The 22,564-nt window shown below is 35.3% G+C and overlaps 1 pseudogene; it reads left to right on the forward strand.

The window, feature by feature from the left end:
- The first annotated feature begins 5,739 nt into the window (after window positions 1-5,739).
- On the forward strand, window positions 5,740-19,882 carry LOC148938450 (pre-mRNA-splicing factor RBM22-like; annotated as a pseudogene).
- Window positions 19,883-22,564: the final 2,682 nt, after the last annotated feature.

Below are 22,564 nucleotides of genomic sequence, written 5' to 3' on the forward strand. Positions count from 1 at the left end.
GACCACACTCAAAACCTCTTCCAAAATCTCTTCAAAATCTTCTTTTAAAATGTCTCTATCTGTTTCGCCGAAATAGTTCCATAGCCTGTCTAAAACGGTTTCACCCAAATAATCACTAAACGTAAATTCAGTGTGTTCCTTTGTTATTTGCATCTCTGTGCTAACGCATTTCAAATTAATATGAAACCTTCTCGCGCGCTAAAACAATTCATCGCTAAGATGTTTCTTGCCTAATTGTGTCCATGGCCTTGGGTTATTAATATCCTTTGGAGTTCGACCAAAAGAGTTGTTCCCGAGGCAAAGACATTAATGACTTGGATCTATTCCTGGAGAAATGTTTCTAGGCGAAAATTTTTAAAGTCTGACAGATGATGTCATTGATTGATTGATCTGTCAAGAAAGGGAAAATTAATTTGTTGTTTCTAAGGGGAATTAATGATTCACGATAGGTGAATTGAGGTCGACAGCACAGGTGTTCCAAATTCCGGGAAACTCATAACATTGCCTAGAGCAATAACAACAAATACTATTTCTGGACACCATGACATTCACGATCGATTACGCAGTCAAGTTCTCGGAAATTCACTTCCCCCTCGAGTCCTAGATCAATAACATTGTTTCCCGTTAAAATTCAATGCGCATGTGCAACCTTCGCCCCAGAGCTATTACACATAGAAACATCAAATAAATCGACCTTGGAAAAAGAGGTCATTGACCCCATTACGTAATCATTCTCCCTAGGGTTTCCATGCCCATATATGGCTCATAAACCACGGGGTGATCGTGGGAGTTTTAAAAAAAAGTGTCCGGATCGGGTTTCGAAGGGGGGGTTTAATCGTGGGTGTAGCACCCCCCCCCCCCCCCCTCTACTGTAACTTTTTCTAAACAAGGTACAATTTCAATTTCCAATGCGGATAGATAGCTTTTAATCTTGTAAGAACTGAAGCTGTTATTAGTTATCCAGAAACGAAATACCCCCTGGGAACTTTTCTGTTTTGGAGTTCTGATTCTATAAATTCCCTACATTTCTTTCAAATAAAATTTCCTATCTTCTAAGCTTAACTTCATAGAAATCAAGTATTTATGAATTCTGATAAACTTAATATTGTCTCTTTGACAACCTAGGCAGAATTTTCCAATCTTTCAAAATGTTCTGGGAAGTAACTACTGCAAATCTTCATTTAGAAACGGAGGTTCTACCTCTTTTTACTTTTTTTTAAATTTCTGGTTATGATATTTATTATATTCCAGATCTCTTGTAATAATTCAACCTTAAAACCAATAGAAACTACTATTAATCAATTACTGATTAATTTGAAAAACTTTTTCCGCAAAAGAAGCTTTTCATAGTTAAGTAAAGAGTAAAATTACACCTAATAAGAGGAAAAAAAGAGTCAAATTATTTTTCAGCCATAAAATTAGCATAAAACACCCTTGATAAATAAACGAAACTGAAAATGAACAGAAATTACAGTAAATCGCCAAATCAAACTTAAAACGAGCAGAAACAAGATAAGTTGAGCTAACAGCCCCTATGCCTTTTAAAATCAGAACATGAGCTTTAATTATCAAATAATCATGTAATCTTAGACAGCTTTTGATCTTGTAAGAAATGAAGCTGTTATTGGTTATCCAGAAACAAAATTCCCTCTGGGAATTTTTCGGTTTTTAAGGTTTGATTCTATAAATTTTCTACTTTTCTTTCAAATAAAAATTTCCCATCTTCCATGCATAACTTCTTAGAAATCAAGTATTTATGAATACTGATAAGCTTCACTGTCTCTTCGACAACTTAGGCAGAATGTCCGTATCTTTCAAAATGTTTTGGGAAACAGTAAGTGCAAATCCTCATTTGAAAACAGAGGTTACAGCTCTTTTTAATTTTTTTTTTAATTTCTGGTTATGATGTTTATTATATTTCAGAACTCTCGTAATAATTCAACCTTAAAACAAACAGAAACTACCATCAATAAATTATTGATTAATTTGAAAAACTTTTTCCACAAAAGAAGTTTTTCACAGTAAAGTAAGAGTAAAATTACACCTAAGATGAGGAAAAATACAGTCAAATTATTTTTCTGGCGTAAAACCAGCATAAAACACCCTCAATAAATAAATGAAACCGAAAACGAAAAGAAATTATAGTAAATAGCCAAATCAAACTTAAAACGAGCAGAAACAAGATAATTTGAGCTAACACCCCCGTGCCTTTTAAAATCAGTACATGAGCTTCAATTATCACATAATCATGTAATCTTAATTAAGTAATCATAATCACAAGGTATTTAAGTTCTTGTAAAGGGAAAAAAACGGGAATTTGATACCAAAAGATATATCAAAAGAATCAGAGTTTAGTGCTGATTTCAAATACATAGATTTCGTCAAGTTTTGTCCTACCAATCAAAAGTTACGCGCCTGAGAAAATTTGGCTGATTTTTTAAAAAGGGGGAAAGAAACCCTAAAAGCTATAGAACCTTAATGAAAATCACACCATCAGATTCAGCGTATCAGAGAACCCTATTGTAGAGGTTTCAAAATGCGGAATTTCTATTTTTGCCAGAAGAAGAACACTGATGCGTGTTTATTTGTATTTTGTTTGTTGTTGTTTTTCCTAGGACGTTGACCCAGTTGTCCAGATATCGTGAGAGGGCTCATTGAACGGAAATTGAAAGTCTAGTGCCTTTTTAAGTGACCAAAAAAAATGTAGGGCACCTAGGCCACCTCCCAGGCTCATTTTTTTCCCAAAGTCACCCGATCAAAATTTTGAGATAGCCATCTTTCATCATGGTCGAAAATATGATAACTATGTCTCTTAGAATGACTTGATCCCCCAAAGTCCCTGGGGGGGAGGGCTGAAAGTTACGAACTTTACCCGATGTTAACATATAGTATTGGTTATTGGGAAGTATACAGGCGTTTTTAGGGGGATTTTTTTCTGGTAGTGAGGGGGGGGGGATAGGTCGGGGTTTTTTATCAGAAATTATATAAAAAAAAGGAGCAACATCACTGAAAGTAAGGAGCAACATCAAAACTTAAAACGAACAGAAAATATTAAGTATATGATTGAGTTCGCCCCTTAGTCAATACCTCGCTCTTTGAGCCAAAGATTTCTTAGTACTTTCATAACAGCTATTTATTCTAATTAACAGCCGTTGTGATCAAGAGGTCATTCTTAAGGAACTGGAACAAAATTTGAACCTAAGCGTACAGACCGTGGTATTGACTAGGGGGGAACCCCCCAATATACGTATTAAAAGTATATGAATATAGAAATTCGTTATGTAAGTTAATTCGTAAGTTACGTATATTTATTACTAATAAATCGTTCGTAAATAAAATTAATCAACGTTTGAGATAGTCATTTAACCCAATAAAAGTAAAATTAATATGCAAATTTGATGTTGATTAAACATGTACGTTGATTAAATTTTCAGACATATCTTCAAAAAAGTAGTGAGAACTTGTTTCTTTTTCTGACAAATCTTCAAATTTATCGTGAGAACTGGTTCTTTATCTGGTTCTCACTACAATTTTTTAAGATATATATTAAAAAAATTATTTTTGAATTATTTTGTTCAGTATCTAGAATATCGCTCAGTAGGGATAGCGCCCTATGTGTTTCGGTCCTTCTGTCAGTTTACCTGGGTGTTAGTCAGAGCGGTGTTAATGGTTGACAATCAAGTTTTAACAATTTTTTTTCGAAACGATCTAAAAGACTTGTGGACTTGCAGTTTTTGCTATCGGATTTAAATTGAAAGCAAGTTCAATGTAAAAAAAAAAAATGCTCATTTTTTTTTTCTCTCGCCTTTTGCTTCTGGAATATAGTAGATACCCATGTCGGGAATCCTACAACTGAGTTATATAATTTTATAAAAATTGTTAGAAAAAGAAAAGGTACTTTGAAATATCCAATGCGTGTCGAACAGGGAATTTTCAGACATATCTTTAAAAAAGTAGTGAGAACTTGTTCTTTTTCTGGTTCTCACTACAATTTTTGAAGATATATCTTCAAAAAATTATTTTTGAATTATTTTGCTCAGTATCTGGAATGTATCTGCAGAGGGAGCTGCAGAAGCTCTCTCAGAAGAGGAAACTATCAGGAAGCTCTCTCAGAAGAGGAAAGAGAAGAAGAAACTATGCCTCGCAGCAGCACCAGCCACCAGCCAACCATCTGCTGCAGAAGCTAGTGCAGCGGCCGCTGAATCCCAATTCGTGTCGAACAGGGAATTTTCAGACTTATCTTCAAAAAAGTAGTGAGAACTTTTTCTTTTTCCGACAAATCTTCAAATTTATCGTGAGAACTTGTTCTTTATCTGGTTCTCACTACAATTTTTGAAGATATATTTTCAAAAAATTATTTTTGAATTATTTTGCTCAGTATCTAGAATATCGCTAGTAGGGCTATCGCACTAAGTGTTTCTAGCCTTATTTACGATGAACTTATTGTTCTTCAGCTTGTTGGCTGAATGTTTAGGGGCATGATGTGGTTTAATTGACTGTATTGAGTTTTCTTATTATAGCATCATTGCCGTACTAGCGGCTATAGTTAATAGAATCTCCCCTGGTGGTTTTTTGTGTATATTATATTAAATTGTTTTTTGTCGTAGGGGATGTCCACAGCAACAGCAACTGGGAGGTGTGAAAGTGAATAAAGGATTGTTGACCAAATTTGTGAGAAAGAACATTTATTTCTACCCATATTTTACCATACCTGCTTATATTTGATATTAAGTTTCATTTTAAGAGGGTTTCCCTGGTGTTTCACTTTATTTACCTGATTTTTGATGTTAGAAAATTTTTATTTTCTATTCCCAAGGGACTTGTCCTTTGTCTGCTAATAAACAGCTGTTTGTTTGTTTGTAAATAAGGCCAGGCTGAATTCAGTGTCTTCTTCTTCTTCCGAATTTGCAGTCAGCAATAAAGCACAGTTACCAAACGCTAAACTCTAAAACCACCATTGATTACGTTGGCTCGTCCGTTTTTTCGCGTATTTTTAGTGGATAATTTGTGCAGAAGGGAGCAATAGCAAACAAACAAGAGGCCGAATTGGTACCAGCAGGATTTTAATCCTTAAACTGCTGGGAATAGGTGATTTGAGTATTGCACTTCCCACATTCTGTCTATCTTAAAATTTGTCAAGGCAATAATGGCACCAAAAAAGAGACAACGTGAGAGCCCCGTAAAAGGACAAGATAAGTGCCCGGGATGTGCAAAAAGTCTGGACGAGAACTCGCAAGCCGTCAACTGCGTCAAATGTCCTAACTGGTTTTGTATTGAGTGCCTAGGATTAAGTGATGAACAGTACTTCCTGCTAGAGAAAATGAATCGTACAATGACCTGTGAATGGAGCTGTCCCCAGTGCATTTTGAACAAGCCTGTGCGCAACGCCAACACCCTAACCAAAACCATCGAATCTTTCAAATCAAAGGTGCGAGAAGACATTGCTAGCATAACGACCACAGTCAACCAAGTTTCAGAGAGATTCATGATGAACTTGCCACAAAATGCAATGTTGTTGAGATAAAAGCAATTGTTGAATTGGCAATTACCGCTCAAGTGACTGGGCTTGCACCAGATGCACTTGACAAACATATACACTGTACAGTCAGAAGTGAGCAAGACAGGCAGAGACGCAAACTTAACGTTGTCGGATACAGGATCCCGATCCAAGCAAGTGACAAAGACTTCCTTGCTAAATACTTCCAGGACAACTACAAACTAGCAACCAAAGTCTTCAACATGAAAAGACTACCAGCTTCGGCCCCCACGGCCGGACAACCACTGCGACACCCACCAGTCCTCTTCACGGTAACCAGCTTCACTGACAAGAAGCTTATCTTGGATGCATCCTACCAGCGTAAAGACCCGATTCGATTCTATGGCGACAGCTCCAAAGAAGATCTCAATGTCTGTCAATGTCAGTTTTTACGTCTGAACCCATACTCTGACTCTCATTGCTTGTGAATCTGGGTGGGTGTTTGCTTTTCTCAGTGTCTGTCTTTGTCGGTTTTTATGTCTGAATCTATATATTTGCGTGTCTTTTTATATCTCTCACTCTCTTTGAATATGTGTCTGGGTGGATGTTTGCTTCTCTCAGTGTCTGTCTTTGTCAATTTTTATCGCTGAATCCATACTCTCACTCTCTTTGCTTGTGATTCTAGGTGGGTGTTTGCTTCTCTCAATGTCTGTCTTTGTCGTTTTTACTTCGGAGTCTATACTCTCACTCTCTTTGTCGTTGTGTCTGGGCGGATGTTTGCTTGTCCCAGTGCTTGTCATTGTCGGTTTGTATCTCTTAATCTATGTATTTGTATCTGTTTTTGCCTCTCCCACTCTCTTTGCCGGTGTGTATGGGTGGGTGTTTGCTTCTCCCAATTTTTTCTTTGTTGGTTTGTACGCCTGAATCTATACTCTCACTCTCTTTGCCTATTTATCTGGGCAGGTGTTTGCCTATCCCAGTGCCTGTCTTCGTTGGTTTTTACGTCTGAATCTATATGTTTGTATGTGATTTTGTCTCTCTCTCTCTCTCTCTCTTTGCTTGTGTGTCTGGGCAGGTGTTTGCTTGTCCCAGTGCGCGTCTTTGTTGGTTTTTATGTCTGAATCTATGTATTTGAATGTGTTTTTTGTCTCTCTCTCTTTGCTTATGTGTCTGGGCAGTTATTTGCCTATCCTACTGCCTGTCTCTGTCGGTTTGCGTGTCTTAATCTATGTATTTGTATGTGTTTTTGTTTTTCTCACTTCCATTGCTTGTGGGTCTTGAAGGGTGTTTGCTTTGTCGGTTTGTATGCCTGAATCTATACTCTCACTCTCTTTGCCTATGTGTCTGGGCAGGTGTTTACTTATCCCAGCGCCTGTCTTCGTTGGTTTTTAGGTCTGAATCTACATTTTTGTATGTGTTTTTTGTCTCTCTCTCTCTCTCTCTCTCTCTCTCTTTGCTTGTGTGTCTGGGCAGGTGTTTGCTTTACCCGGTGACTGTCTTTGTCGGTTTTTACGTCTGAATCCAAATGTTTGCATTTGTTTTTGTCTCTCTCTCTTTGCTTGTGTGTCTGGGTAAGTGTGTGTCTGTCCTACTGCCTGTCTTTATCGGTTTGCATGTCTTAATCTATATTTTCGTATTTTTTTTGTCTCTCTAACTTCCATTGCTTGTTTGTGTCTGGGCGGGTGTTTGCTTATCTCAGTGCCTGTCTTTGACGGTTTGTATGTCTGAATCTATATATTTGAATTTGTTTTTGTCTCTCTCACTTCCTTTGCTTGTGTTTGTGTGTCTGGGCGGGTGTTTGCTTGTCTTGGTGCATGTCTTTGTTGGTTTGCATGTCTTAATATATTTATTTTTATGTATTTTTATTTCTCTCACTCTCTCTACCTATGTGTCTGGGAGGATGTTTGCTTTTCCCAGTACCTGTCATTATCGGTTTGTATGTCTGAATCTATGTATTTTTATGCATTTTTTACTCTCTCACTCTCTTTGCTTGTGTATCTGGGTTGGTGTTTGCTTCTCTCTCAGTGTGTGTCATTGTCGGTTTTTATGTCTGAATCCATACTCTCACTCTCATTGCTTGTGAATCTAGGTGGGTGTTTGCTTCTCTCAGTGTCTTTCTTTGTCGGTTTGCATGTCTTAATCTATGTATTTGTATGTGTTTTTGTCTCTCTCACTTCCATTGCTTGTGTGTCTGGGCGGGTTTTTGCTTATCTCACTACCTGTCTTTTCGGTTTGTATGTCTGAGTCTATAGAGTATTTGTTTTAGTCTCTGTCACTCTCTTTGCCTGTGTCTGGGTGGGTGTTTGCTTACCTCAGTGCCTGTCTTTGTTGGTTTGTATGAATTAATCCATATATTTGAATGTGTTTTTATCTCTCTCACTCTCTCTACCTATGTATGTGGACGGATGTTTGCTTCTCCCAGTACCTGTCATTGTCGGTTTGTATTTCTGAATATATGTATTTTTATGCATTTTTGACTGTCACTTTCTTTGCCTGTGTTTGTGGATGGGTGTTTGCCTCTCTCTCAGTGTCTGTCGTTGTCGGTTTTTACGTCTGAATCCATACTCTCACTCTCTTTGCCTATGTGTCTGGGTGGGTGTTTGCTTGCCCGAGTGCTTGTCTTTGTTGGTTTGCGTGTCTGAATCTATGTAGTTGTATTTGTTTTAGTCTTTCTCTCAGTGTCTTTAACTTTGTGTCTGGGTTTGTGTTTGCTTGCCCCAGTGCCTGTCATTGTCGGTTTGCATGTCTTAATCTATGTATTTCTGTGTGTTTTGGTCTCTCTTAGTCTCTTTGTCTATGTGTCTGGGCCTGTGTTTTCTTCTCCCCATACCTGTCTTTGTCGTTTTTTTGTCTGAATCTATGTATATGGTTGTGTTTTTGTCTCTCTCTCTTTAGCGTACCCTAGAAATAATGGAAATATAACAAAGTAATAGATAACATATTTTTAATGAAATAATGGCATATATGATATTAATATAAATATATGGTAGATACATTATTAATATCAATGATCAACTTTGGACATTTTGAATCTGTTCCATAAAATAGTTTTCCCTGTTCTCTCTTGATATTGAAGCTATTGTCTTCTCTTAACTCGTAATCGGTAGAAAAATCATTAATCCATTTTGAGTCATACACAATATTTACTGGTGTGTCACCGACAGGTTCAATATGCGTTTCGTCTTTGGTATAATTTGATTCATTGACTTTTTGATCAATGGTAGTAACGTTTGCTGGCACTTTGTTTTTCATCGATTCATCTTTATATTCCTTAGTGATATTTTCTACCAATGCCCTTTTTATTTGTCCGGCACCTTCACTGTCTATTACAACATCATTTTTACAAAGATAACAGTTCCAGCACGTAGACAAGATATGGTTTATGATATTAGTAGAAGAGTAGACCTTTCTTTTTGTCTTTGCTTTCATTTTAATGCTAATACCTAAAAGATGACAATAGGTTCTATGAACAGGTATTATGTTACCAGAAGCACTAGCAAGAAGATACCCCTCTTCATACACTATTATTTTTTGTTAGCGTTCTCTTTGAGTGCAATCATCTCCGGAGATCTCACTCTCGCATATCCACCATTTGTACAATGGGATTTTTTTTTGGTAGTCCAAAGAAATTTAATTACTTACTTTCATGATAATGCATGCATTCGTTTCGGATAGTGCTACCACTTGTATTTATTTCACAGTTTAAATACATCTCCTTGTTAGAATTCAATGCTACAATAACACTATCATGAGAACACACTTTTCTAAAATGGTTCATCTTAACTTTTTTAGAGATATTATTTATGTGTTTATTGTTCCACTGCCTAAGAAATACTGATTTAATACATACAGTAAACTAGGTAGTGTCGATAACCGAACATAGAGTACCAGTGGGAAAGCCGCATTGTGTTTCTGATCTAGCAGAGAATACAATTGTTAGAGCCGTATGCATATTTCATGTCATTTTAACATACGTAAAAAAAAGTCAAAAAAAAAATTTAGTCCAAAAAAAAGTGCTAATACAAATAATATTTTTCTAATAGTAAAAGTCGTGACTAACATTTCTATATCATTCTCATTTTGAATTTGCAAAATATTAAATGTGATTTTTTCTGTTTTAAGTATGTTTAATGTCATTCTAAGGGATGTAAAAAAATGGGGGGAGGGGCCCAAAAAGTTCGGGGGGGGGTCTCTTGGATGTTGGGGGTAGGGGACTTTTGAAGGTTCATGCCCTTGGTGGTTAGGGTTATTTGTGGTTACAATCCTTGACGGTTCATACTCATAATCATCTCACTACTTGATTTCCAAGGATTTCTAAGGATTGTTCTGAGTTTCTTTATTAAAATTCCTTTCTTGTCATCTACATCTCTATTAGTATCAACTTTTTAGTATAATAGAATGTTAGAACATATTTTATAATGACAACACTGTTCAGACGATACTTGTGTATTATGTAGAACACATCGGAGAAGTAAAGCTAGGTCAACTTACAAGGTAATTTTTTTATCGTTAACCATTTGCATAGATTGATGCTCTTCCAAATTTATAATAAATTCCCTATGAGTTAACAACCCTTTCGGGCTTACCTTAACTGGTAATTAGTTTAACCCTTTTTTAACACCTTCATACAATCTGATCACCAATTGAGATCATTGTCACTCCTATTATTCAATCACCAATCAAGATCGTTCATTTGCAGAGTTATGCCAGTATAATATCTTTTTCGCAAACATAGTAATTTATCCCATATGCTATCATTAAACCCACCGTCGAATGCTAATAGCCGAAAGCTTGGCTGTAGATTATTTTACAGAAAAGTCCAATAAACCTATCAATACCTAATATCAATGTCTCTTGTAGGCGTCAAATCTATTACGTATCTATGCATATTCTTTGTATAGTTGATACTAATTAACTCCCATATGCTATCATTAAACTTACCATTGAATGCTATTAGCCGAAAGCTTGGTTGTTAACCATTTTACAGGAAAGTCCAATAAACCTTTGAATACAAGAAAAATCACTCCTTATATTTGAATCCAATTACTATTCAAGTTACCGTATATTCTTAAAAAAAGATAGATGTTGGCTCAGAAACCCGTCTGGTTGCATTACACGATCTCGTCCCTGAATCCAAATATAACGTGTTTGATCGCCTTATAGGTCCATAATATAAAGGGATTGGTAACTTTATACCATCTCGTCCCCAATCTCGTCCCGCGGTGCCTATTAGCAAACTAATTTCATCTCACAAATAGTTCCTTGTCTTTTTGTTCGTATTAGAGTATGCTCTTTGGAAAAAAATGGACGGTCATTAGAAAAGCTAAAAAGAACATTTTTAGACCTCAATATCCTATCTCTCTTTGGGGAGGGGACTGATTATTTGGGTAACTCTTAGAGGGAAAAGATTGTCCCTTGTGTGTGGATAAGCTAGTCCTTGATAATATTTGGTTACATCTTTGCAACACCTTTATATAAGGGAACAGAAAAATCCTCCTACCCCAAGATTTGTATGAAAGGCAACCCACTTGCCTTTTATAAATCGATTTTTCAAAAAAAAAATTTAGGTGTCAGTTAGGGACGCCATTGACCTAATACTAAATAATAGTCTTGTGTGTGATGTTGAAACCATTAACCAGTTCACTCACTTCTTAATGGGATGGTGAAAGTAAAACCCGAATTGTGAAACTTTTGCTTGGAGGCCTAGTTCAATCCGCCAATGGTGCCCCAGTACCCCAAAGATTATCCTCCCCCTAAAAAAGGGGACAGGGATTGACAGCATAAAAAAAGAGATTGTACTTAGACTTGGCCTACTTTTGGAATGCATGACAAAATCTTTGTCATTTTCAAAATTCATTTTTATAAGTAAATTTTTTTGGGAGAAAATATATACTGTTGCTAAGAAATTTCTGGTTTGTTTGGTGCTTTTAGAAAATTGAAGTATTTTAAATTTAATATATATCTATTTCTTGCAGGATTTTCCCATATTATGTCAGACTTTTCTTGGGGACAATCCTCATATTCGAATGGTAAGAATGCTTTTTTCATTTTAAGAGTAGAGTTTTTCATTTACAGGGTTAATTTTGTAAGATCTATTTTGTAATTTTGTAAGTACTATTTGATACTAAATTTTGTTCCTTTCACCTTTTGTTTGGTTAAACATTGATTATAATGCTTCTTACTATTCTTGAATGCAATAAACTAAAAACAATTAAAATGGAAAATTGATGATTGAAACTGAAATATTGATAATTGAAAATCTTTAGCAAGCAGATAAATTTTCCAAGTAAATAGATGGGGGATTTACAATCTATAAGAAGAAGTATACCATGTCTGAGGAATTGAATCAAACAGCTTAGGGTATAAGATTGTAAGTAAGAAACGACTTGTATCAATAGTACAAACAAAAATGAAATTTTGATATCAATAGATACATAAGAAAATTGGCTCATTATTCTCATTCCGAATATATAAGATTCACAAAGTTTGATGTCACCAATCAAAAGTTATGAGCCTGAGAGAATTTGTCTGGTTTTCGAAATATGGGGGAAATCCGTCAATGAATCTTAATGATAATCATGTCATCAGATTCAGCATATCCGAGAACCCTACTGTAGAGGTTTCAAAGTTTTATCTTCAAAAATGAGATATTTAGTTGTTGTTGTTTTTTTTGCCAGAAGAAAGGTAATGGATGCATGTTTATTTAGTTTTTGTTTTTCTCTGGGGTAATCGTATCAAATAAATGACCCTAAAATATTGAGAGAGGGCTCATTCTAATAGAAATTAAAAGTTCTAGTGGCCTTTTCAAGTAACCAAAAAGATTTGCGGGGAGCTAGTACTGAAGCAAAATAATTTTACACTGAAAAACTATTTTTATCGCATTAATTGGTTTTCTGTTTTTCTTTTTAGTAAAAAGGCAAGTATTGAAAAGAATGCAAAATATGTTCCAGGCCTTTCACTATATTTAGTTGGTCTCCTGAAGTAAAAATGAGGTTTAGAAAGACGGAGATATGTCAAACGTGTGCAAAAATAAAGAATGTTTGCCAAACTTACATTTTGGACCTTGATTATAGCTTACCAATTAAAGTACGAGATAAAGCCCTTGGTATGAAGAATGAGGTGCCTATGAGCGATTTCAACCAAAAATATTATGTTAAAAATGCTGAAATAAAGGTAACTGAAATTTAGTTTTTCCATTTGTTTAGTGGTAGGACAGTGAATGGGTAATGTGAGAATCGAAGGTTTTCAAAGGATTGAAATCGAACAAATCTTCCCGAATTTTAAACCATTTTACTGTGATATCCAGTTTTCCAATAAAATATTCCATCTTGTTCGGTATCAGCGCACAGCTGGGGCTGTTGAAAAGGAAACGTTATAAAATCTAGAAAACAACTTCAACAAATTTTGAACTACTTACATCATTCCTAATAGCACCGCTTTCGAGAATCCGTCGCTGATTTCGTCGACGCTGCTTCTTTTCGGTTAAATCTATCTGAATAAAAGAGTTACGTAATCAAAAAACAAAACAGAAATTTGCATGGGAGGGTATCAAAAGGTCGCATCTCCATAGTTTAATTCTTCAGGAAAAAAACATGACAACTTTGTTTTCCTCTCCGATATATATATAAAGTTAAAATGGATTGATCCGTAAAATCAGTCCGTTTAAGGTTCCTACCCTCCAAAAAAAAACTAAGATATAAAAATCACCCAACCATAAGAAAAACTGCTCACCCTCTTCAGAAAAATATTATATTTAATATTTCTATATAATGTTTCAAGTTTTGTATTGGAAAAAAAATGGTCTTGATCCATCTTTTGGAGTCATTCATTTTTTTTTTACTATTCGTATTTCTCAAACCAATTAGCACGTTGCTTAACTATGTGGTATCACTTAGTAAGTATGAGAGTTGTGTCAGTTCTACCACTCAAACAGTAATTAGTAATACTAAAGTCCAAGGTTAAAATTGCGTACAGCAAGCAATTTGCTTTTGTCAATGAATAACTGTCACGCCATGAAAACACAATTCTAAGAGCTTCAACTATTTTAGGCATATCATCTCTGAATCGCAATATACTTTCGTGACTTACAAACCAATGAGCAATCTTGTACATGATAACCGAAAAAATTTTTAAGGACAAAATCACATTTTTCTGATGCACTAAAAAAAACTTGCAACTTCGGTAGGTCAAGAGCATGATTTTTGCATCCACAGAGGCTGCTTCTCTTAGCATCTTTTATGATGTCAACATAATGCCAACATAATTGTCAACGATTAATCCAATAGCTTCCATTAGCTTGAGCACAGAATTGCCTAAAATTTCCCCTGTAATGTTAGGTTCATGTTCAGTTATACCCTTATAGCTCGTTTCGGGAAGGTCCATATATCCAGCAAAGTCCTCTAGAATACTGCTGTCATAAAAATAGTGCAGAGAAAGACTAAGTTGTGAGGTATGTGACGAATCAGTGGTTTAACCATATATCAAACTGTAAAATTGAGCTTAAATGATTCTTGTTTTAATACTACTTATAGTTTCTTCAGCGCAAAGTTGTATCAATTCATTTGCTGTCGTCTTGCTAATATACCCCACCCCGCCAGTCCGTTAGGGGGGAGGGGGCGCAACCCCACCTGGATCTGCTACTGCTCCCCACTCCACTTAAAATAGGTGTCTTAATAAAGTGCCAATGACGCAGTAGGCTTTAGACTTTTACAGTGAGAGAAGGAGGTCATACCCAAACTCTGGTTTGTGGTGATTTTTATTCACTTCAAGCTTGATTTGTATATTTAATTTGAATTCCATTTATTTTATGATTTATTTAATCACTTACATTATCATTTATTGTATGTTTGTTAGCATTGATTTTTTATTTAAGTTCTGTTCGTTTTAAGTTTCATTAATACTTCAATAGGAAAATATTTTTTTTTGTTTTAAGCTTGATTTTCATATTCAATCTAAGCATTGCTCGCTTTAAGATCTATATATTCATTTATATTATTATTTGTTGTATGTATTTTTTGCTATGATTGTTTATTTAATTTCTGTTCGTTTTGGGTTTCATTTTTTCTTTAATTAATTTAAAAAACTTTTTCCACAAAATAAGTTTTTCAAAGAAAAGTAAAGAACTCCATTCAACAAAACCAGCATCGATAAATAAATCGAACCCAAAACGAACAGAAATTACAATAATTAACCGAGTCAAACTCAAAACGAGCAGAAATTAAAAAAAGTTGGTCACAAAACTCCTATGCCTTCCCAAGGCCAGAACAAAATTCGCACTTTACTTAAAAAATATAAATGTTTTTACTTTTATAACTTAAATAAATCAAATAATATTAACATTTTTATTACGAAATATCGGTATATCTTTATTAAACTGACAATGCACATTCATTTGTATTTTTTCAGAAAAAATATATTGGCTGTGGGGGAGTATCCTCCTCAAAAATATATTTTCTATCTGGAAATCAACTACGCTGAGAAAAATGGCTATCTCAAAATTTTGATTAGATGTGTTTGGGGAAATGATGGGCGTGGGGGGGGGCTAGTTGCTCTCCAATCACTTTCGACTATTAAAAAGGGCACTTCGAATTTCCAATCGAAAGAGCCTGTTTTAAAGTTTCTACGTCAACGCCTTCTATAAAAACCTTATATACCCCAGGGCATAACTTAAAACCCTTACCCTGAGAATTGTGGGGGAGTGGCCTCCTTAAAAACATATTTTCTATCTGGAAATCAACTACGCTGAACAAAATGGCTATCGCAAAATTTTAATTGGATGTGTTTGGGGGAATAACGGGCGTGGGGGGGGATAGTTGCCCTCCAATCACTTTTGGCTTTTAAAAAGGCCACTAGAACTCTGAATTTTCAATTCAATGAGCCGCTTTTGAAGTTTCTACGACGACCCCTTCCGTATGAAGTGCCCTACTCTAAAGGAAAAAAAATATTTAGTACATTGTGTCAGCATCGTTTTTATATGCACTCAGGGCATAACTTAAAACCCTTGCCCCCAAGGGTTGTGGGGGAGTGTCCTCCTCAAAAACCTATTTTCTATCTGGAAATCCACTACGTTGAACAAAATGGCTATCACAGTTTTAATTGGATGTGTTTGGGGGAATGATGGGTGTGGGGGGGGGGCTATTTGCCCTTCAATCACTTTCAACTTTTAAAAAGGGCACTAGCAATTTGAATTTCCAATCGAATGAGCCTTTTTTGAAGTTTCTACGACAACGCCTTCTATAAAAACCATATATGCACCAAGCCATAACTTAGAACCCTTGCCGTGAGGGTTTTGGGGGAGTGCTCTCCTCAAAAACATATTTTCTATCTGGAAATAAACTACGCTGAACAAAATTGCTATCTCAAAATTTTAATTGGATGTGTTTGGGGGAGTTATGGGCGTGGGGGGCTAGTTACCCTCCAATCACTTTCGACTAATAAAAGGAGCATTAGCCCTTTGAATTTCCAATCGAATGAGCCTTTTTTAAAGTTTCTACGACAACGCCTTCTATAAAAAACCTTATATGCCCCTAGGGCATAACTTAAAACACTTGCCCTGAGGGTTGTGGGGGAATTTCCTCCTCAAAAACATATTTTCTATCAGGAAATCAACTATGCTGAACAAAATGGCTATCTCAAAATTTTGATTGGATGTGTTTGGGGAAATGATGGGCGTGGGGGGGGGCTATATGCCCTTCAATCCCTTTCGACTATTAAAAAGGGCACCAGCCCTTTGAATTTCCAATCGAATGAGCCTGTTTTGAAGTTGCTACGACAACGCCTTCTATAATAACCTTACCCCCAGAGCATAACTTAAAACCCTTGCCCTGAGGGTTGTGGGGGATTGTCCTCCTCAAAAATATATTTTCTATCTGGAAATCAACTACTCTGAACAAAATGGATATCTCAAAATTTTGATTGGATGTGTTTGGGGGAATGATGGACGGGGGGGGGGGACTGGTTGCCCTCCAATCACTTTCTACTATTAAAAAGGGCACTAGAACTCTCGATTTCCAATCGAATGAGCCCCCTTTGAAGTTTATACGACGACCCCTTCCATATGAAGGGCCTCCTGGAAAAAAATAATAATAATAATAATCAAACAGTTCGTGGTAACGAACTGTAAGTAAGGAGCGACCCGGCTCCATAGTTACCGAAACTCTAAAAAACTAAATTTTGATACCAATAGGTAAACCAGAAGAATCAGATTTTTATGTTGATTTCAAATATATAAGTTTCGTAAAGTTTAGTCTTACCCATCAAAAGTTGCGCCTGAGAAAATTTGCCTTGTTTTCGAAAAAAGGGGGAAAAATTGCCGTGTTTTCAGGAGGAATTTTTTTCTAGGGGGAGGGGGGATTGGGGTCAGAGTATGGGTTACGGGGGAGGATCTTTCCATGGAGGATATTTCTTTGGGGGAAGGAATATTTTCACGAAGGGGGAGCCAGATTTCGGAGCATTATGTAAAAAAATGATCAGAAATTAAATAATACAAACAAGTTTTTTTTTTCAACTGAAAATAAGGAGCAATATTAAAACTTAAAATGATCAGAAATTTTTACGTATATGAGAGGGTTCACCCCCTAGTCAATACCTCGCTCTTTACGCTAAAGTTTTTTTTAGTACTTTCAAAAGAGCTATCTATTCTAATTAACCGGCCTTTGTGATTCAGGGGTTTGTGATTCGAACAAAATTTGAACTTTAGCGTAAAGAGCGAGATATTGACTAGGGGGAGAACTCCCTAATATACGTAATAAAAACATACGAATTTAGACATTCGTTACGTAAATTAATTCATAAATTACGTCAGCACAAAAATTTCAAGAGAGCCAATTAGCCAAAAAAAGGAAAATTAATATGCGAATTTCGTTTTAATTATTCATGTACGATGAGCCAAAATCAAAGCTGCATTAATTCAAAAACGTTCAGAAATTAATTTTAAAAAATATGTTTTTTTAACTGAAGGTAAGGAGCAATATTAAAACTAAAAACGAATAGAAATTATTCTGCATATGAAAGGGGCTGTCCCCTCTTCAACACCTCGCTCTTTACGCTAAAGTTTGACTCTGTCTCACAACTTTATTTTTTAAAACAATAAAAAACTTTAGCGTAAAGAGCGAGGCGTTGAGGAGGGGACAGTCCCTTTCATATACAGAATAATTTCTGTTCGTTTTAAGTTTTAATGTCACTCCTTACTTTCAGTTAAAAAAAACTTGTTTTTATTAGTTAATAAACAATAAAACATTGGAGCCGTATGGCCTTTACTATAGGCGACGCTACAGCGTTGCCTCTGACTGGTTATAAATCTTTTGTTGATTTCTTCGTATTTTCTATTTCAGGTTTAATATCTTTTTCATAAGCTATCCTTAACATTCAAGATATGGTATTAATGAAATTTTTTCCAGTTTAAGAGGGAAAATGAAGCTATTGGTCCATTAGAAGACAAAGCACTAGCGCCATTCAGTTTACTGTTGAAGATGGCTCGCACAGTTCCGTACTATAAGCGAAATAGGCCACACATTTGCTCTTTTTGGGTAAAAGGTAAATGTAAATGAGTGGAGACATGTCCCTTCCTTCACGAGAAACCGAGAGATCCAGATGACCCATTGGCACATCAAAATATTGAAGGTAACGCTTTTTTGTTGTGTACCACACAAAGTGGTGTAACACTTGTGGTACCAAAGGTCTTACACAAAGCTAAGGTTTTTGCTGATTAAGTGCTTCCCATATTAAGTTTTATGTAGAATATTATACTGTTATTAAAGATCTTGTCCAATGCTTCTGTTATTCCCAAACTCTTGGGGATTTTCCCAAATTACCCCTAAAGAAAATTGGGTTCTCCGAAATTCTCTGGAAATTAACGTGAATGAAAATTAGTGATTCGTATTTTGAGCTAACATTTGTATATTTGCAAACTATAATTTTCCGCGAGATTTTGAAAAATCTATTTTTATTTGGGGGATTCAGGGAAATCTCGAAAATTTAAAGAAAAATTTCAGTTCAGTTCGTTTAATTACAAAATAATATAACTCATAAGACTAATCCAAGCGGTTGCCCAAAGAAAAACATGAAATTAATTGATACCTTTGATTATCAAAGTGAAATTCTAACAGTATACAGAAGCCTAGTGTTGTCATGTATTGCTCTGAGTTCTGAAGCAACATTGCTCTCTGAATTCTGGCTGATGTCTGATTAGAAATGGTTCTGACATCTGATTTCGAATTCCTATTTGAAGTTAAATTCGTGAATTTTTCCAAGAAATATTTGGACATAAAAAGACTTTGAATGCATAAATAAAAAAGATTGCCAATGAAAAACATTTATTGAACAAAGTTTCCACCAGAAGCACAATCATTTGAATAAGGAATTATTCAAACTCAATTTATTTATTCTTAAAATATTATTAAACTATAAAAACAATAAAATACTATAACTAATTTTAAATAATAAAGCTCATTATAAAAGAAATTTATTCAAAAAATTATAAATGTATATTAAAAGAAAAAACCCGTTAGAAAATTTCTTCATTAGAAAAAGCTTCTCATTTGCATTTGATTTCGTCAAGAGCCACTGAATGCTATAGCTCTTAAACTGGAACAGAAAGCACAAACAATTAGCTTTTGTTTTGTTTCGACAAAGCTTAGGAGGACAGAAAATCACTGAAATGGCACTGAAATAAAATCTCTATTATCCTTGTATGGTTTAAAACAGCTCTTGCCATAATTGTTTGTGTTTAAATTTTTTTATTAGTCATCGGAATATGATGTAACAAAGGTGGCGTGTTACATTTGCCTCTATGTATGGTTCACAGTAGCCCTTGTAATATTTTTTTTTTGTATTTTTGTCATTTTTATGTGCCATCTTGAACAAATGGAATTTCGTTTGTTGTAAGCTAGAAATTGCCTCTTTACTTTGATTAGAAAAACTTATTTTTTCTCTTGGTATTGGCTTTTAAGAGACCCATCAAATATCTCTACGAATTTGCATTAGTTGTCAACCCCCACAACCCCCCATCCCAGCCCCCTCCCCCCCTAACAAAAAGAAAAGGAGACACGCATATCCCTGATACACTTGAAGCTAATCCCCTTAACGAGAATAGAGAGAATCACTGAAAATCAAAGGAAAATGGAAACAGTGTCATATAGCTTACCCAGCAAAATCCTATGTATAATTAAAAAAAAAATTATAAAAACATTAATTTAACTTATCTGTTTTTTAGACATTTGGCTCAAAATGTATTATGAGTGGTAGAGGTCATTAGAGAGTAGGGCTAGAAATTGCACACCAGAAACGCTATATAAACTATTATGTTTTATTTTAGATCGATTTTACGGAGAAGTGGGTCCCGTAGCCGACAAGCTCCTACGTCGAGCAAAAGATATGAACATCAAGATGAAAAACACTTCACTTTAGTTTTACATTTTATTTTAGTATTTTTTATTTAGTATTTATTTTACATCGTCTTCAAAGAATGGGTTTCATATATAGCCTATTATCTGTTATTAGGTAATATTTGAGCATTTTTTAGGGTGAGTTTTTTTTACGGGGGATTTTCTACAAAAGGAATTTTTGATGTTCCTGGGGGAAATTTCCAGGAAAAAATTTTCACGCTGGCATGGGAATTTCCTATCATTATTTTAAAATCGTCACAAATTAAATACAAAAAATCAACTGGAAATAAGGAACAACATTAAAACTTAAAACGAACATAAATGTAATAACCTACTGATATTGATAAACCTACTGATAATATTTCCCTATGTCTGTGTGATTATAGAAAACTAGCATTTTAGTGAAAACACCCAAAGACCAGTGTAAAAAAAACAAGAATACTGATTTAGGAGTATTCTTCATCTAATGAAAATAACATGGACCGTCTTTCTCTTTTATCACAATAATTGGTTGAGATAACACTATGGGCTCGCTTGTATTTGTGGGTACGTTATAGAAAAATTATTCTTTATCAACCGGAAGTTGCGATAAGACCCTATGTGTGCCCTCGAAATGATGGGATATGGGAACCGTTAAGTAATGGTTTAAGAAAAAATATATTGTTTCCAAAAAAAATGTTAGGTCTCATAGAGGGGCTAGCCACTCCAATAATACATTGGGGTATGTGTGTATTGGGATCCAAAGGGCCTATAAGAGGGGTTAGTAGCTCCAATAATAAATTTAGGGTATGTGTATATTGGGATCCAAAGGGTCAATACTACTAACGAATAAAAATTAGAAGGAGTAGAACTGACAAATCCCACGCCTTTTCAAGACCAGAACATAATTTGCAATTTACTAAAAAATAATAATCGTATGTTGTCAGTTTAATATACATATTGTGATATTTATTCCATATAGTCTTGATGCTTCTTTATTTTTTGAAGTCAAAAAGTGAAAACATTAAAATGTGTTTTGTTTTCACTTTTTTTCACTTTCCCGTATATGTGTTTCTGCGCTTCTCAGTATAACCCAGCTAAGTAAATAAGAAAACTATTCCACCTTTTCTTAATAAATTTACTACGAAAAGGAAGTAGCATACAAGCAGAATTAAATTAAATGCAACTAATTTATTAGATACCTATTCTACACAAGACAAGTTTGTAAACGAATAAATCAATACATAGACGTACTAATGAAAGTATTTTGAAGGAAATACAACATCTCAAAATTATATGGGTATATACAAATTAAAAAAAAAATGTATGGAAATATAAAAAAAGTACGAATATGAAAAAGATCGCGATTTCGCAGCAAGAGCGTAAGGATCCTTTTCCATCGTAGATGTCCCCATCAAAATGCAACAACGAAAGCAAACGGTCTATAATCTCTTCTTTACAATTATTTATTTGACAAACGGCTTCACATGAACAAGTAAACAGAGCCGGATATAAGTCTATTGGAACTATTGAACCCAATCGGGCCCCACCCTGCCATCAAAATAAATAAAATTTCTTTCCGGAGTTGTAAAATAACTAGTATCCCATCACGGATTTCTGCAACGCCCATATCAGATTTACATGGGATTTCTGCAACATGCCCTGTTTCTACGACATGCCCTTCCTTTTTCCATAGGATTTTCGCTATAGTCCTCTGACCTCACGACACACCCTCGCGCTTTAAATCGGTCCGTAGCAGATTAACATGGGATTTGTATGACATACCCTCTGACGTCACGACGCACCCTCGCGCTTTAAATAGCATGGTATTTAAAGGGTCAGATAGGGGAGCTCCTAATCCCTTATACCTGTACAATACAGTCCCTGTTTCTAGCGGTCGGCTTTTAATTATTCCTACGGCACACCCTTCTGGACTCCAATGACGTCACACGACAAACCTCGTTTTAAACGGTCAGGTCTAATATGGATGACAACATTTTATGTAATCTAACGTCAAGACCCATGAGCGAGGAAAAGCACTACTACATCATTTTAACACACATCTATGGATAATATTGACTACGGATGTGCTAGCACTTAAGGATTTTCAACAATTATTTACCACTTTAACATTTGTGTCATAATTTTAATATTTTCTAGGGTTTATAGCATATATTTCGTAGGGTTTTCAGAGGCAAAAATAATTTCAATGATTTAAAGAACATGAAAATTGGAATTTGGAATGTTACGAAGTTAAAAAATGACAATCATATCGACATTTTGACTGACGAATTCAGACGATTCGAACTGGATTTATTAGGAGTTTCAGAAACTCATATCCCAGGGGTAGGAAGCATGAAATTAGGTGATATAGAATTTTTTTACTCAGGCAGGAAGGATGGGGTGCATAGACAGGGAGTAGGGTTCATGATGAATAAGGAAGCTGAAGAGTCTTGTTTAGGCTGGGAAGGTATTAATAATAGAATACTTATTGCTCATTTTATGACTAAAAAGTTCAGGGTATCAGTTATAATAGTATACGCCCCTGTAGAACCAACTGACGGAGATACTAGTGACTCGGATGAATTTTACTTACAGTTACAGGAGCAAATGGACAGGGTCCCAGGTAGAAATATGATGTTATTACCAGGAGATTTTAACGCCCAGGTTGGTAGAAATAGGGATAGATGGTATCCTAGCCTAGGTAAATTTGGTGTAGGAAAAG

Source organism: Artemia sp. Qi Xiang Cuo, unplaced genomic scaffold (genome assembly GCF_049724085.1).
Source record: "Artemia sp. Qi Xiang Cuo unplaced genomic scaffold, ASM4972408v1 HiC_scaffold_3270, whole genome shotgun sequence".
NCBI lineage: Eukaryota > Metazoa > Arthropoda > Branchiopoda > Anostraca > Artemiidae > Artemia > Artemia sp. Qi Xiang Cuo.